General features: G+C 40.5%; 1 long non-coding RNA gene across 1 annotated transcript; it reads right to left on the minus strand.

Annotated features, from left to right (window-relative positions):
* Positions 1–2,075: 2,075 nt before the first annotated feature.
* On the minus strand, positions 2,076–11,937 carry LOC131198687 (uncharacterized). Its single transcript, XR_009155138.1, has 6 exons — positions 11,801–11,937; positions 11,106–11,252; positions 4,741–4,821; positions 3,582–3,752; positions 2,908–3,054; positions 2,076–2,146 (listed from the first exon to the last, which is right to left on the minus strand). It is a non-coding gene; the product is annotated as an uncharacterized LOC131198687 (long non-coding RNA).
* Between the last annotated feature and the right edge of the window lie 227 nt (positions 11,938–12,164).

The raw sequence follows: 12,164 nt of genomic DNA on the forward strand, positions 1-12,164 counted from the left end.
TATATTCAAAATAAGTATCAGACTAAAAAGTATCAAATAGCTTACGAGTGAATTTAGGAATTGTATTATACTAGTTTATATGTTTAATTGGGAGAGGAGTTGAGAAAACAAAGGGTGAGGAGTGACTATGGATTATGATTGATGTTGTATTTTAATTTATGATTGTTAACTTTACACCCTGTACTTGGTTCTGGGAAGTCTCGGGGGGGGGAGGGGGGGGGAGGGGGAGAGGGGGGGGAAGATGAAGGATTATTAATGTACAGGAATGATTGAAGATATGTAATTAAAAAATAGAAATAATTTGAACAATTTGAAATGAAATTGGGGCTGCTCAGCTGCCATTTCAGAAGAGAATGGAAAGGGAGAGAGGAGTAAAGACAGTGAAGGAAGAAAGTAGGTAGGAAAAGAGAGAGGTAGAAGAGGGGGAAAGGAGAGGAAGAAGGGGAAAGAGAGAGGGTTAGAAAGGGGGGAAGAGAGGAGTGGGGAAGGAGGAGAGGAAGTAGAAAAGTGAAAGAGAGGAAGGATGGAGAAAGTAGAAGAGGGTAGAGAAGGGAAGAGGAAAGGTTGTGTTAAGGAAGGAAGTGGTAGCTGAGCAGGCCCGAATAAGTAACAAATGAAAGTTAATGATTAATGTTGAATAAGAGACTGTACATTGAATATGTTGATGGAAAATGGAAATAAAACTTTTTTTATAAAACAAACAAACAAACAAACAAAATACATTATTTCTTGGTTAAAACCAGAAAGTAATGACACCCAGGGGGGTGGGTGGAGCTTTGTTCTGCCATCGCTACCAGATCACCAAACTACCGGCCATGATCACTACCGAATCGTGCGATCCGGTCCAATCCAGTAGCATTTCACCCCTGCCTCCAAGGTCCCTTCCAGCTCTATTCTAATCTTCTATTCTTAAAAACAATTTTCCCTAGGAGTGGCACATGAATATATGATTTTTACAATATCTGTATTTTTGAACGACTCCCTTAATCTATTGAAAGGTCATAACATCGATCACGGACCCATGGTGATCTGGTTTATGACTGGCACAACTTACAACCTATAACACCAGGCTCATTCATGGCTGAAAGTTGAAACGACTACCTGTAACAGATATTAGGAGGGGACCAGTACTCAGCCCCCTTCTGGCTTAATAAACTAAGTTGACAAACGTCGCATGCTTTCCAAACGCAATCAGGGCCCATGGGTAGATGCATTTGGGATCCAGAAGTTTTCATGAAGGCTTTTATTCAATGCTCTATCTATATGGATAATAATGAGCATCTTTTTTGGAGGGCATTAGATCTCCCCCCAGGGGAGTGTTCAGCTCTCTGCATCTGCCCTACTCTACGTGTTCCTATTTCTGCTGGAAGACAACCAAGCACAGAGTTGTTCCAGACATCATTGAATGGTTGATGGTTGCTACCACCCTTCTCCATTGGCACCTGTGGCTCTGTGACCTCCTCGTGGCTTCCTCTCTGAAATTAAATTGCCCTGGCTTTCTCCAGGGCCTGTTTCCACAATCTCCCTGCCAGGTCCTTCTTCCATGACATTCCTTTGTATCCTTCATGATGTAAGAATTATCTTCACACTTGCTGGCTTTCCCCAAAGACCAACTGGAAGGGAGGTGCCCAGAGGATCATTGGTTGCCCTCTCCCCTCTTTGGAAGTGCTTTATAGCTCCCGCTGCCTTAAGAAAGTTCAAAACATCCTTAAAGACACAACTCATCCTGGGGCTCCTTTTTTTTTAACTATTACCATCTGGCAGACTGTCAGGAAAAATAGGCTGAAAAACAGCTTCTATCCCAGAGCAGTAACTATATTGAATTCTACTGTGAAATGCAACACTAATGAAATATCAGGGGTTTTCAATTTAATTGTACAGAATGTGGTGCATTTTTTTTATTTCTATAGTTTTTTTAATGTATAATATACATTTAATTTCGTTTTACAAGGTGCCATCACAATAAAGTAAACTATTAAACTATTATTGCTTGGTCCCAGAGATGCACCTAATGACTTGGAGAGGAGTTGAGTACTAATAAGATCCGGGTTGATCCATTGGGCACACTGCCGAAAGATTTCTTCTATTGAGTCGGCTGCAACTTGAGCCACCAAGGCTTTGCAATCGCTTTGCAGATCCTGGAGACCTGAAACAAATTCAGTAAACAAATGATTTCCGGGATCAACCTTGAGAACCAAGGTCAGTGACAGAGCTTCTGGAGAAAAAGTCCTCACTCCGAGCAAGGGAACTACTACTCCCCGCCCCCTCCTCCTCCTTCTCCTCCTCCTCCTCCTCCACATAAATCCCACTCCATTCTACCATTGATAAGGTTTCCTAGTTGGATAAGGAAACATCTGCAAGAAAAATAATCAAGCTCAGAGATAATAAAGGACCCCAAAGTCCTCCTCCTCCTCCTCCTCATCATCATCATCACAAACCCAACTTCCTTCTAGCACTGAAGATCTTGTCTAGTTGAATAAGGAAACATCTGCAAGAAAACAACCAAGCTCAGAGCACCAAGTACCCCACAATTCAACCCTGATTCTCTTCTATTGGTACTAGGCAAACCATCAAGCAGAAACAATACCCTAATCAAAGAATGACCAAGCAGAAAACCTACACCTACAACAAAACGATAGGGCATTAAGCAGAGATAAAACCCTGCCCTCCCACCTACTGATGGTGTCACCCTGTTGAGTCATTAAAGGTCTGCAAGAAAACAACCAAGTTCAGAGATCACCAAGGACCCCACAACTTCAGAATTGTCCAGAATCTCTTTGCATTCTCCAGTGTCTCCACATGATACAACCACTGTTGCTCGGAGTGAAGATGGGGATACAGAATGGTGTCATTGAGAAGGGAGCATGAACAGACCAGGAGCTCAGGTTACTCAGCCCTTCAACTCACCTCTTTGATCTGGCCATTTGCCAGCTGTAGGATGAGGGGAACAAGGCTGTGCAGGATGTTTTCGGTCACATTATTGCGTGTCTCCTTCACCCCTTTCAAGAGCTTGCCAAAAATAGTGATGGAGGTATTTCACAGTTCAGTGTCTTCCTACGAAGGAAGAGAAACAGGTTAGTCCCTCCAATAGCAGAAAATCGATGTAGCTCGATGCTGAACTGTTGGATCCTTGGGGTGGTTGGTAGCTGCCATGCAGAAGTTTCTTTAAGTTTGCAGGAGAACATACAAGTTCAGAGCACACCTATTCCCAGTTCAATGTCCATGGAGATGTTCAATCATCCAGGTCATGGTTGCCACAAACTCACTTTTGAAAAATGCAACTGGACTTTGTTTTACCTTCCAGACCTATCACTTCTCATCCAAGAAGCTTCTTCAGTTCTGGCTGAATGGTGGAGGATGGAAAGATTTACATTCCTTGAAGTCATCTAATCAGAACTGAGGAAGCTTATTGGATGAGAAGTGAAACCTCCTCAGGGAAAAACAAAGTCCAATCGAGAGAGAGAGAGATGGAGGGAGGGAGGGAGAGAGAGAGGGAGAAAGAGAGAGGGAGAAGAGAGAGAGGAGGGGGAGGGAGGGAGAAAGATGGGGGAAACCAGTTTGTCATGATTTGGTTGTCTTACGTCAGGAAAATATTTCAACAGGAGCGGAATAAGATTGACAGCCTTGCATCCATAGGTGTCAACATCGAGGTGTTGGAAGAGGAACTGAAGGGTCCTGAGAGCTTTTTTAGCTACACTCTTGTCTGGGTGACCAGCACAGTTTATCACAGGCATTGGCTCTAAAATGTTCTTCTGGAGGAAGCAGGAAAAGAAACAGGCAGTTAAACATGATCACTGGAGTTCTCCGAGTCTAGTAGTGATAATGACAAACACATAGAAACCCACAGAACATAGAATAACAAGGTTGAAAAGGAACTTGGAGGTCTTCTAGTCCAGCCCTCTGCTCAAGCAGGAGACCCTAGACCTGTGATGGCAAACCTATGGCACGCGTGCCAGAGGTGGCACGCAGAGCCCTCTCTATGGGCATGCATGCCATCGCCAGCTGCTCTTATGGTTTCTGGCTCGCACATGTGCGCCGGCCAGCTGGTATTTGTGGGCCCCAGAGCTCTGGAAAACACCCTGGAAAATGCCCAAAAACTAGGCCATTTTTTGGACCATCTTCAGGCCTTTTTCGGGCCATTTTCTGGCCGTTTTTGGGACAATTTTCCGGGCCAAAAACAGCCTGAAAACAGCCCCAAAATGGCCTGCAAATGGCCCCAAAAATGGCCATTATGTGCACGCCAGCCAGCTGGTCTTTGGGTTTCCAGTGCTCCGGTGCGCTGACATGCATGCATGTTCCAGTTTGGGCACTCAGTACCGAAAAGGTTCGCCATCACTGCCCTAGATTATTCTGGACAAATGGATGTTTAGGTTTCTCTTCTTGAAAACCTCCAGTGATGGAACACCCGCAACTTCTGGAGGCAAGTCGTTCCAATATTAATTGTTCTCACAATCAGGAAATTTCTCCTTAGGTGTAGGTTGGTTCTGTCCTTGATTAGTTTCCATCCTTTGCTTCTCATTCTGCTTTCAGATGTCCTCCAAGAGGATCTACTTGATCCTTCAGATCTTCCAGGGTGCACCCATCTTTGTAGAAGAGACACCACTCTAGCTAAGTCCATCTTCTTTCTGGGGGTTGTCTTCTTCTTTTTCTATTCTTCCCAGCCTTGTAGACTTCCCAGAGAGGGAGGTCAGGCCTGCTACTACCTTGAAAGCCACTCACTTCCTACATCCCATCTCTTACCTTGAAGGAGTGCTGAAGAAGGTACCCCAGATCTCGAACACTGAATATTTGAATGAGAGGATATGGTTGTGTCATCCATTCCTGGAGAACAGAAAACAGAAATTTGTAGAAGAGACACCACCAAACTAGAGAAATCATTATCTGAATTACCGATAAATGAATTATTCAATGAATTACTCCATTTAGAGAATTTCTCACCCTCCCTCTCTTTCTCTTTCTCTTACTTTCTCTCCCTCCATCCCTCTCCCCTTCCTCTCCCCTTCTTTCTCTCTCTCCTTCTCTTTCCCTTTCCATCTCTCTCTCTCCCTCTCCCTCTCTTTTTCTCCCTGTCTCCCCTTTTCTCTCTCCTCTCCTCTATCTCACCTTCCCCCTCCCTCTCCCGCTCACCCTCCCTCTCCCTCTCTCCCTCTCCCCTTTCCTCCCTCTTCCCCCTCACCCTTCCTCTCCCTTTCTCTTTCACTCTCTGCCTCTTCTTTTTTCTCTCCCTCTCCCTCTCTCCCTTCCTCTCTCCTTCTCTCTCTTTCCCTCCCTCTCTCTTCCACTCTCTAACCCTTCCACTTTCTCTCTCCCTCTCCCCTTCCTTCATTCTTTCCCCTCTCCCTCTCTTTCTCTCTCTCTGCCTGTTCTTCTTCCTCTCCCTCTCCCATCCCTTCCCTCTCTCATCCACTGTCACTTGTAGCCAAGCCCTTCTGACTTTTAATTATCAGATCAGGTGGGAAATGGCTTCAAACACACTGTCAGGGGTCAGCAGCATCTCCCAGCATCCTAGTATCCCCAAATCATTGTATTCCTCCTGATAGTCGGTATACATGATCAAGTTTTTGACTGCTTGCAGTGTGGTGCTAAATCAAACAAAGGAACAAGAATTAGTGTCAATTATTCAGCCGATACCCCCCTGCAAAGCCCAGGCTTGTGCTGACGCCAATCGGCCTCCCACTGCTGTTCAGGATAGCACTTTGCGGCTTGTGCAGCAACCACAAAACACAATGCAAAACAAACCACCACCACAACAAATTGGCCTCCCGTTTTTTCTTCCCCCTTAAATAAAAGAATTGATTATTAGAGCTCAGGATGATTTGTTAATTCCAAGTTTCCTTGGTCTGCATCATCAAGAAGCATAATTTAGAATTTGTAGGAAGTCAGCACACACAGACACACACACACACACACACAGAGAGAGAGAGAGAGAGACAGAGACAGAGAGTAAATGAGGCTTTCCTAGGATAAATTCATTCCCTTCTCTACACTACCAGGAAAACACTCCAGGTGGTCCCTCCAACAGTTAAATTTTATGAATGAGATACTTTTGCATCTATGGAGAAAACTGGAGCATTTCATTCAGTATCCTTTCACAGAAAGCCTGGCCTTCAGCCACAGCTCCCCCAGGATGCGACCTGATGGGATTAAGAATTTACATCCTCCGGACTTCCGGTATGGCTCTGCTTCATGGAGAAGCAGCTCTGATTAGGCTGCTAACTCCCTAGTCTGTAGAGCTGTCAGGACATCGTAAATCTTGGTCCGACAGCTTGGAATTCTCTCCCTTGGGCAAAGAGGGAGAGATGAGCATTCAGGCTGAAGTTGAGACACCCAAATTTAGCCACAGAAGCTTCTGAGGCTTGCGGGGAGTTCTCCTTCCATAGCCTGATAAGCTCCTGGCTGGGGGAGGCATCTGCCTTTATGGCAGACAAACAAAGTGTCCAATTTCCACGGCAGGAATTGATTTATGATGGAGTGGACGGAGCAGAAACTGGAGTTCTAGCACTTGTTTGTAAGAAGACTGCAAGCCCCTGAGGATATATTTGCTGCGAAGATAGGAGAGAAGAAAGCAAATGGCGGTTTTGTGGAATGTGTGTACTGAAAACGAAAGTTAAAGAAATGCTTACTAACAGCTAGTGTCGAAATAGAAGATATATAGGAAGATACTGACTAAATGGAAGAAACGAGAATTTTATGAATTATATTTTTTCTTCTTCTTTGGGATTATAGTGATTTAGAAGAAAAGTTTTTTGAATTTTTCTTTTCTAATTTTTTTTTCTTGGTCCGTTATTAAGTTATATTTTTTTTTAAAAAATGGCTTTTAAGCAAATAGTGCCAAAAGTCATTAAAAACTTTGAAATTTCTTCAGTTCAGATTCAAAAATTAAAAGAAGAAATCAAAAAGGAATTAAGAAATTCTTCACAGGAGTTTTTGGAGAGTCATTTTTTAGAAATAGATCAAAAATTTGATGAAGTAGAGAAAGAGATGTTGGATTTTAAGGAAGTGGTGGAAGAGCAGAAGAGGGAAATGAAAATGGTAAAGGATGCAATTGCGCAAATATTAAGCTCTTGTATTCAGATGGAGGATGATCTTGCAGAAATTAATAAAGCTAATTTAGAGTTGCAAAGGAAAATAGAGGAAATTCAAAAAAATCAAAACAATTGGAACTTAGATAATAAGATGGAAGATATACAGGCAAAGGTAGATAGGGCAGATGAAGAAAGAGTAATATTACAATATAGATTAATGGAATATGCTATAAGGGTGAGGGGTTTGAAGCAGAATAGGAAGGAAAATTTAAAAGATTTTTACGCAAGCCTTTGCTCAGATAAAGGGTGTAAAGCCAGAAGATTTTGAGATTAATATTAAAAGAATTTATCGTGTTAATTCTTGGTGGGCAAGACAAAATAGAGTACTGAGAGATGTGGTTATTTATTTTACAACTAAAAAGGTTAGGTATGAAATTTTGCAAGCCTTGGGACAAGATTGGGACAAGATATAAAAATGATGAAGGAAATTCCTCCTAAAATGTTAAGAAAGAGAAGAGAATTTGCTTTTTTAGTGGATGAGTTTAAGAAACATTAGATATATTTTAGATGGGAAGTTCCAATGGGTTTGTCAGTGACTTTTAGAGGCAGAAAGTATTTTCTTAATTCAGTTATGAAAGCGAGACATTTTTATATTAATGTTTTAAAGAGTGGGAATCCTTTGTTGTTAGAAGCTAAGTTAATTGGTTTGGAAATGATGGAAAATAGAATGGGAGAGGGAGGAATGTTTAAGATGTGAATATGATGATTATGGTTAATTTTGGAATTGATTTGTTTAGGATATAAATTATAGGATTTTGTTATTTGCTATTTGTATGGTATAAATCTATGGGATGATATTATTTAATTGTGAAGGATGGAAAGTGAAATTTATGAATTTAGATAATGTGGATGTAATGATTTTAACTGTTTACTGTTATATTGTGGATGTAGTTTAAATGATTATTTGTTTTAATTGAGTAGTATTGGAAGATTGGATATTAATGTTATGACAATTGAAGAAATATATAAGTGATGAAAATTTGAATTTGAGAAGCTGGATTGTAATTTAAGAAATGGACTTATGAAATTTGAAGGAATATACAAGTGGGTGAAAAAATTTGAATTTTAGAAGATGGACTAATTTTAAAATGGATTTTAAGCAAATAGTGCCAAAAGTCATTAAAAACTTTGAAATTTCTTCAGTTCAGATTCAAAAATTAAAAGAAGAAATCAAAAAGGAATTAAGAAATTCTTCACAGGAGTTTTTGGAGAGTCATTTTTTAGAAATAGATCAAAAATTTGATGAAGTAGAGAAAGAGATGTTGGATTTTAAGGAAGTGGTGGAAGAGCAGAAGAGGGAAATGAAAATGGTAAAGGATGCAATTGCGCAAATATTAAGCTCTTGTATTCAGATGGAGGATGATCTTGCAGAAATTAATAAAGCTAATTTAGAGTTGCAAAGGAAAATAGAGGAAATTCAAAAAAATCAAAACAATTGGAATTTAGATAATAAGATGGAAGATAAACAGGCAAAGGTAGATAGGGCAGATGAAGAAAGAGTAATATTACAATATAGATTAATGGAATATGCTATAAGGGTGAGGGGTTTGAAGCAAAATAGGAAGGAAAATTTAAAAGATTTTTACGCAAGCCTTTGCTCAGATAAAGGGTGTGGAGCCGGAAGATTTTGAGATTAATATTGAAAGAATTTATCGTGTTAATTCTTGGTGGGCAAGACAAAATAGAGTACCGAGGGATGTGGTTATTTATTTTACAACTAAAAAGGTTAGGTATGAAATTTTGCAAGCCTTGGGACAAGATTGGGACAAGATATAAAAATGATGAAGGAAATTCCTCCTAAAATGTTAAGAAAGAGAAGAGAATTTGCTTTTTTAGTGGATGAGTTTAAGAAACATCAGATATATTTTAGATGGGAAGTTCCAATGGGTTTGTCAGTGAATTTTAGAGGCAGAAAGTATTTTCTTAATTCAGTTATGAAAGCGAGACATTTTTATATTAATGTTTTAAAGAGTGGGAATCCTTTGTTGTTAGAAGCTAAGTTAATTGGTTTGGAAATGATGGAAAATAGAATGGGAGAGGGGAGGAATGTTTAAGATGTGAATATGATGATTATGGTTAATTTTTGGAATTGATTTGTTCAGGATATAAATTATAGGATTTTTATTATTTGCTATTTGTATGGTATAAATCTATGGGATGATATTATTTAATTGTGACGGATGGAAAGTGAAATTTATGAATTTAGATAATGTGGATGTAATGATTTTAACTGTTTACTGTTATATTGTGGATGTAGTTTAAATGATTATTTGTTTTAATTGAGTAGTATTGGAAGATTGGATATTAAATGTTATGACAATTGAAGAAATATATAAGTGATGAAAATTTGAATTTGAGAAGTTGGATTGTAATTTAAGAAATGGACTTATGAAATTTGAAGGAATATACAAGTGGGTGAAAAAAAATTTGAATTTTAGAAGATGGACTAATTTTTAAAATGGACTCTAAGAAGAACGGACATTAAATGTTATGGCAACGGAAGAAATATATAAGTGATGAAAATTTGAGTTCGAGAAGATGGACTGTAATTTGAGAAATGGACTTATGAAATTTGAAGGAATATACAAGTGGGAAAAAAATTGAATTTGAGAAGATGGATTAATTTTAAAAATGGACTGTAAGAAGAAGTAATATGTGAAGTTGGTATTGCTTCTTTTCTTTTTTTCTTTTTATTATTCTTTCCTATCTCTCTATTTTTATTGTGAGGGGATCTAAAGTTTAAAATTTTTAAAGGTGGGAGGTTATGTATATTTTGTATATTTTAGCTTGTGATTGTTGGTCATAATACCCAGTATTTGCTCTGGGAAGTCTGGGGGGGGAGAAGGGGGAGGAGGGGGGGAAAGGGGGGGAAATGATACATGGATTGATTATTAATGTACAGTAATTTTTGAAGATATGAAAATAAAATTTAAAATGATAATGGGGATGCTCGACTGCCATTTCAGAAAGAAAAGGAGAGAGAAGTAGAAGGAGGGAAGAAAGTAGGTAGGAAAGAGTAGAGAAGGAGGAGGGGAATAAGAAGGTTAGATAGGGTAAGAAGGGAGGAGTGGAGAAGGAGGAGAGGAAGTAGTAAAGCGAAGGAGATGAAGGATGTGAAAGTAGTAGAGGGTAGAGAGGGAGGTTGTGAAGAAAGGAAGTGGCAATCGGGCAGGCCTGAATCAGTAATAAATGAAAATTAATGATTAATGATGGATAATAGTTTGCACATAAATATGATGTTGGAAAATGGAAATAAAAATTATTTATAAAAAAAAAAGAATTTACATCCTCCCACTCAAATTCTAAGGACAGGGCAGGACCTTTAGGACCTAAGAGGATTTACCCACCACCTTTAGAATAGCAAAAGTCGTCCCTCCAAGCAAGGGAACTCCCCCTCCCCCCCTCCTCCTCTACATAAACCCCACTCCATTCTACCATTGATAAGGTTTCCTAGTTGGATAAGGAAACATCTGCAAGAAAAATAATCAAGCTCAGAGATAATAAAGGACCCCACAGTCCTCCTCCTCCTCCTCCTCCTCATCATCACAAACCCAACTTCCTTCTAGCACTGAAGATCTTGTCTAGTTGAATAAGGAAACACCTGCAAGAAAACAACCAAGCTCAGAGCACCAAGTACCCCACAATTCAACCCTGATTCTCTTCTATTGGTACTAGGCAAACCATCAAGCAGAAACAATACCCTAATCAAAGAATGACCAAGCAGAAAACCTACACCTACAACAAAACGATAGGGCATTAAGCAGAGATAAAACCCTGCCCTCCCACCTACTGATGGTGTCACCCTGTTGAGTCATTAAAGGTCTGCAAGAAAACAACCAAGTTCAGAGATCACCAAGGACCCCACAACTTCAGAATTGTCCAGAATCTCTTTGCATTCTCCAGTGTCTCCACATGATACAACCACTGTTGCTCAGAGTGAAGATGGGGATACAGAATGGTGTCATTGAGAAGGGAGCATGAACAGACCAGGAGCTCAGGTTACTCAGCCCTTCAACTCACCTCTTTGATCTGGCCATTTGCCAGCTGTAGGATGAGGGGAACAAGGCTGTGCAGGATGTTTTCGGTCACATTATTGCGTGTCTCCTTCACCCCTTTCAAGAGCTTGCCAAAAATAGTGATGGAGGTATTTCACAGTTCAGTGTCTTCCTACGAAGGAAGAGAAACAGGTTTATCCCTCCAATAGCAGAAAATCGATGTAGCTCGATGCTGAACTGTTGGATCCTTGGGGTGGTTGGTGGCTGCCATGCAGAAGTTTCTTTAAGTTTGCAGGAGAACATACAAGTTCAGAGCACACCTATTCCCAGTTCAATGTCCATGGAGATGTTCAATCATCCAGGTCATGGTTGCCACAAACTCACTTTTGAAAAATGCAACTGGACTTTGTTTTACCTTCCAGACCTTTCACTTCTCATCCAAGAAGCTTCTTCAGTTCTGGCTGAATGGTGGAGGATGGAAAGATTTACATTCCTTGAAGTCATCTAATCAGAACTGAGGAAGCTTATTGGATGAGAAGTGAAACCTCCTCAGGGTAAAACAAAGTCCAATTGAGAGAGAGAGAGATGGAGGGAGGGAGGGAGAGAGGGGAGGAGGGGGGAGAGAGAGGGAGAAAGAGAGAGGGAGAAAAGAGAGAGAGAGGGGTGGGAGGAAGGGAGAGAGATGGGGGAAACCAGTTTGTCATGATTTGGTTGTCTTACGTCAGAAAAATATTTCAACAGGAGCGGAATAAGACTGACAGCCTTGCATCCATAGGTGTCAACATCGAGGTGTTGGAAGAGGAACTGAAGGTCCTGAGAGCTTTTTTAGCTACACTCTTGTCTGGGTGACCAGCACAGTTTATCACAGGCATTGGCTCTAAAATGTTCTTCTGGAGGAAGCAGGAAAAGAAACAGGCAGTTAAACATGATCACTGGAGTTGCTGCTTTTCACAGAATAACCGAGTTGGAAGGGACCTTGGATGTCTTCTAGTCCAAACCATTTCTCAGGTAGGAAATCCTATCCCATTTCAGACAAATGGTTGTTCCAATCTCTTCTTGAAAACCTACAGTGATGGTGCACCCC

Source organism: Ahaetulla prasina, chromosome 4 (assembly GCF_028640845.1).
Source record: "Ahaetulla prasina isolate Xishuangbanna chromosome 4, ASM2864084v1, whole genome shotgun sequence".
NCBI lineage: Eukaryota > Metazoa > Chordata > Lepidosauria > Squamata > Colubridae > Ahaetulla > Ahaetulla prasina.